Below are 6000 nucleotides of genomic sequence, written 5' to 3' on the forward strand. Positions count from 1 at the left end.
GGAAAGAAAATCTGTTCCTTGTCCAGAAATTCATTTATTCATTTATGTGTGCACCCACCCATGCATCCATCCATGCATCCATCCATGCATCCATCCATCTACCTACCCACCCATCCACACATTCAACCATCCATCCACCCATCCACCCATCCACACTTTCACCCATCCATCCACCCATCCATCCATCTACCCACCCATTCATCCATTCAACCATTCATCTATCCACCCATCCATCTATCCACCCACCCATCCACCCATTCAACCATTTATCCACCCATCCATCCATCTACCCACCCATTCATCCATTCAACCATTCATCTATCTACCCATCCATCCACTCATCTATCCATCCAGCCAGCCACCCACCCATCCACCCATTCAACCATTTATCCACCCATTAAACCATCCATCTACTCATCCATCCATCCACCCATCCACCTATCCATTCGCCCACCCATCCACCATCCACATTCATCCAACCATCCATCCTCCATATATGTGTTGGGTGGGTCCCTATCTACCAGTCCCAGGGCTATATGCTGGAGGACGAAGGAGGGCCTAGCTTTCAAATAACTCCCAGTCTGGAATGTTTGGATCCTGGAGGTTATGGCAGTGGCTCATTTTCTCCTTAACAACTCAATGTTATTATCTTACCAAAATACAATCTGAGGACAGGCAAAGCAGGCAGCAGATTCCTTTCGTTGCATTTGGAGTGTGGGTGCAGCTGCAAGTGGTAAGGCACAGAGAAGAATGCTGGTGTCCCATAAGCCCCTGAGGCTCACCACACTAAGTGCTGAGTCGTAAATTGTATCAAATGTAGTGCCTGAGCCTTTAGTCAATCCTGTGAGAGGATTTCTGGTCTCTCCCTCAACACTAAGAGGTAGCAAATCTTCTCTTGATGGATTAATGGATCTAAGAGTCACGAGGGCTCCTGATTTATAGCCTGCATTCACGTCTGCCCTCTGCATAGCCTGGCAGAATCTTAGAGGAAAGTTCCTGGGCAGCAGGGTCAAGTAAAGGTTGTTATTTTAAAGAGAGGGGAGAACACTGTGTCAACACAGGAAGGATGTCACGAAGAATGGGACTTGGCAGTTCTCTGCAGCTGGAAGGAGGGTCAGTTCTCTGCCTTACCAATCCAGTCACTCATCCCTTTCAGAGCTCAGACTCTGGCGAACAGACTCATAATAACCCAACTCACAAGAGACTGAATGACGGCAATGTGCTTCTTCCCAGTAGGAGGGAGGTTCCCAGATCTGCAGCCAGGGCCTCCATCCTGCAGTAGGTCATCCCTCCTGGAGCCCTGCCAGGAAAGAAGAGCCTCTCATGTATGTTACCACATGTAAGCCTCTTACAGCCAACTCCTTAAGGAGCTATGACTGAGGTTCACTGAAGGGCAGGAAGTATTCCAAAGTGGCCCAGCTTGCCAGGTAAGAGCTGGACTTTAACTCAGGCCCAGGGCTCTTTCCTGGCCTGCCTTCCTTCTTCTCTACTTGGCCCAGTGGCCCACTATAGCCTAGTAGTTAGACCCTAGAGGTCAATAAGCCTAGTCTCTGCCCTAGAGACCGACCTATAGTCTAGAATTGAGATTGTGTGTGTGTGACATGTGATTCCCGGATACACAAGACAACACATAGAGCAGAGGGGCTGATCCTTGCATTTTCGCAGTCAGGGAGATGCTGAGCTGTGGCTCTGACGGTGAATATAGAATTGTAACCAAGGGAGCTGATGTTCTCAGGAGATGTTTGCAGCCGGCTGGAGAAGCTCAGTGAGTGCTTTTGGGGCTACTTCTGGTTAAATAATAGAGAATAAATGAGCCCACAATGTAGAGATAATGTGAGCGAGTGTTGTATTGCGTAAGGATGTGAGAGTCTGAGGGTGTGTGGCGTGGATGCAGAATGTGAGATTATTGGAGAGAGTGAGGCTGAGGAGGCTGCGGGGCGGGCTCAGGAGATAATAGGAGGATGCAGTTCCCAGGGAGAGAATTAAGGAGTCCAGTCATGGTTAGAAACACCAAATGATTGTACTCATTATTTCTGGCTCAGTAACAAATTACTCCCAAACTTAGTGACTTGCAACAACTTTGGTTATTATGACACAGATTTGGCAGGTCAGAAATCTGGCTAGCAGAGCTGGCCCCTCTGCTCCAGGTCCCCCCAAGGCCATGGTCATCTCAGGGCCCCTCTGGGAAGGACCCTCTTTCAAGCTCATTCACGTGGCTGCTGGTGGGTTTCAGTTCCTTGCAGGCTGCTGGACTGAAGCCTCCCTGGGTTCCTTGCCACGGATGCTGCTCCATAGAGCATCGCACAAGACAGCAGCTTGTGTTGTCAGAGCACGCAATCAGGAGGGCCAAAAGAGGGAGGACCAGCAAGGCGGAGAGTGACAGCAGGACAGAAGTCATAGCCATCCGTAACTTAGCCATGGAAATGACATCCCATCAGCTTTGCTGCAGTCTCTTCCTAGAAGCAAGTCACTAGGTCCAGCCCACGCTCAAGGCATGAGCAGCAGGAATGGGACCACTGGGGCCTGTCAGAAGCTGCCTGGCAAAACGACTAACAGGAATCAAGCATTTGCTGTGTCGTGGACACCAGCAAAGCCTTTTATGTGCACTCCGTTCTATGACCCTTCACAAAACCCTAGCAGGAAGACGTCCTGTTATTCTTATTTCATAGATGAGGACACTGAGGCTCAGAGAGGTTGGGTAACCTGCTCAAGGTCACACAGCCAGAGAACAGCAGAGCTGGAACATGAGCCTAGGCCTGCTGACTACAAAGCCAGGACATCTCCAAAGCAGAGGCCTCCCTGTCCTCCCTCACAAGCTTGGACAGGAAGTGGGGCGAGGTGGAGCCAGGAAAGCCGCCTTCCCAGCCAGCCTGCCTGCTTTCTGGCTCCACCATCTCTGATCTTTTTCCACTGTCTTTGCTCATTTGACTTTTCCCCCATTGTTCCCACTTTCTTCATCCAAATAAATCCTGTCTGCTCACATTTCCACCTTCCAGCTGGGTGCCAGCCGGAGTCCTCCCTTCCCTTGAGCATGCGAGATTGGCATGCCCCATGCAGATGTGCCACAAGCAGAGTGGGCTGCTGCCTCTGCGTGGAGCGGGGGGCACCGGGGGACTCTCTTGCTGTCCTCAGTATCTCCCGACTGGCCTGCCCCCACGCCTGGGTGGTCACCATTAGCAATTGCTCCATTTGGGTTACAGCAATGAGGATGCTGGCGGTTCTTGCTGAAACCGGGGGCGGCAGAAGCAGCAGCAGGCAGGGCGGCCTTTCCCCACACACACCTGAGACTCCCAGATTGCTTTGGTAGCCAACAGCCAGCGGGGAGCTGGGCCTCAAGGAGTTGGGATATAGGACAGGTTGCTTTAAAAAAAAAAAAAGTGGTAAGGGCCAGGTGCAGTAGCTCATGCCTGTAATTCCAGCACTTTGGGAGGCCAAGGTGGGTGGATCGCGAGGTTGGGAGTTCAAGACCAGCCTGGCCAACATGGTGAAACCCTGTCTCTACTAAAAATACAAAAATTAGCTGGGTGTGGTGGCAGGTGCCTGTAGTTCCAGATACTTGGGAGGTGAGGGAAGAGAATTGCTTGAAACCCAAAGGTGGAGGTTGCAGTGAGCCAAGAACACGCCACTGCACTCCAGCCTGGGCAAAAAAGCGAAACTCCTTCTAAAAAAAAAAAAAAAGTGTGGAAACATACAAATAACATAAAATGTACTCTTGTACCCACTTTTGTGCACAGGTCCAGGGCATTAAGCAGTTTCACATGACTGTGCAGCCTTCACCACCACCCTTCTCCAGAGCATTTTCATCTTCTCAAACAGAAACTGTCCCCGTGAAACACAAACTCTCCATCCCCATCCCCCTCCCCCAGCCCTGGCAGTTTCCATTCCACTTTCTGTCTCTGCGAGTCTGACTGTGTTAGGGGCTTCCTGTGAGTGGAAGTTGACAGGATTTTTTTTTTTCTTTGAGATGGAGTCTTGCTCTGTTGTCCAGGCTAGAGTATAGTGGTGCAATCTAGGCTCACTGCAACCTGGGCCTCCCAGGTTCAAGTAATTCTCCCACCTCAGCCTTCAGAGTTGCTGGGATTACAGGCGCCCACCACCACACCCGGCTAATTTTTGTATTTTTAGTAGAGACAGGGTTTCACCATATTGGCCAGGCCGGTCTCAAACTCCTGACCTAAGGTGATCTGCCTGCCTCTGCCTCTGAAAGTACTGGGATTACAGGCGCGAGTCACCGCCACACCCGGCTCAGCATTTGTCCTTTCGCTCTGCATAATGACCTCAAGCCTCCTCCGTGTGGTAGCCTGTGTCAGTGTTTCATTGCTTTTCAAGGCTAAATAATATTCCATTGTACGGAGACACCACGTTTTGCGTATCCGTTCATCCAGCGATGAACACTTGGATGGCTCCTGCTTTTGGTTGTTGTGAATAAAGATGCTAGGAACATGGGTGTGCAAATATTTGTACAGGACAGGTCACTTTTGGTGATGAACCAACAAGGGGACAGGTGTGGAGGGCGGGGTCGCTGGAGCTGCCAGCTTTGGAGGCAAAAGCAGAGTGGGGCGTGGTGGGCTGGAGGAGGTCCGGAGCCTGGGGGAGGTGCAGGGGAAGGAGTAGGGAGTGGGGATGAGGTGGGCAGCAGCAGGGATGTCTGTAGGGGACCCTGCCTTCCCGTATACGACATGCCCTGGCTTGACCATCTCTCTCACCTTCTATGAAATCCTCGGTTGCCATATACACCCTGCCTCCGTGACCCGACTGTACTCCCCTGAGGGTCAGAACCATGTTTTCTCCATAACTGGGGTCTCCCCAGCATTCCAAAGAGGTAGGCTGATTTGGAGGACCCAAGGGCTGTCACAAAACAGCTGTCGGGCAGCTGAATCTAGACTTGCTGACCCATATTCAGAATTGCTTCCAAGGTGGGGTCCACCCAAGCCTGGTGGGAAAGAGACAAATGCTGGTCACTGTCCAGCAATGCACGATGTGGCAAAGGGACTGGGCTGCTATGATGCAGAACACCGCTCATATGCGTGGGTCAGCTAATGCCTGGTAACAAACACCCACAGGACCTCAGGGGCTGCACCAGCCCTCAGGGCTCAGCCAGTTTCTGTATTGGCCAGTTATTGGCACAATAATGATGAATGCCAAACCAGTCCCAAGCTTGGGGGCTAGCTGAGCATTCTCCCGGGCCTGTGGCTGGCGTGGCTCTGCCTCACACCACAGATTGGGCTGGGTCTCCCACCCTCCTGGGCTTGCTGGGCTCACTGAGGCAGCTTCTTGTCCTGGTGACGGCAGAGGCAACAGAAGGCAAGCCCACCCACACATGCACGTCTGCAAGCCCCTGCTTTGCTCTGCCTATGTCTTGCTGGCCAAAGCTAGCCTCAAGGCCACACTGGACATCCATGGTCGGGGAAGCAGGTTCTGCCTATGTGGGAGGAGCTGCAAGTCACATGACAGAGGGCAGGGACACAGGGAGGGGTGAGAATTGGGGCAAAGCTGCCACCTTTCTGGAATGTTCCAAAAGAAGATGGACGACTGCTACTCCTCTGCCCTGGAAGGGAGAGTTCTTTCCTCCCCACTGTAAAGTTTTCTGATTCCAATTCCAAAATGCTACGAGTCTTAATCAATGCCTGATGAACCATACTTGAGCAAACAGAATTTATTCTCTGTCAAGATCATTGTCTTTGTTTCCCTCCTAAATCCCCTGCGAATTCATCTTTTTTATTCCAGGCTTACTAGGAAATAAAAGATTTTGTCTGCGGGCTGATGGGTATTAGCAGAGCTATATGGAGCTGGAGTCGAAACTTGGAATGTTTGTGGATCAAAACCGAGCTGGCGGCGTCTGGGAGGAGGGAGCACTCGCTGAAACTCTGCCCGAGTTGTGGCTGTCAGTTGCCTCGACTGCCAGACTCGCTGTTTTGGGGCCGGGAGGGGGGATGTTGTTATGGATTGTGCTGGAAGGTTTTCTTGCTCTTGGCTTTTTTGGTGAAGGCCCTGGATTAC

Source organism: Macaca mulatta, chromosome 16 (genome assembly GCF_049350105.2).
Source record: "Macaca mulatta isolate MMU2019108-1 chromosome 16, T2T-MMU8v2.0, whole genome shotgun sequence".
Classification (NCBI taxonomy): Eukaryota; Metazoa; Chordata; class Mammalia; order Primates; family Cercopithecidae; genus Macaca; species Macaca mulatta.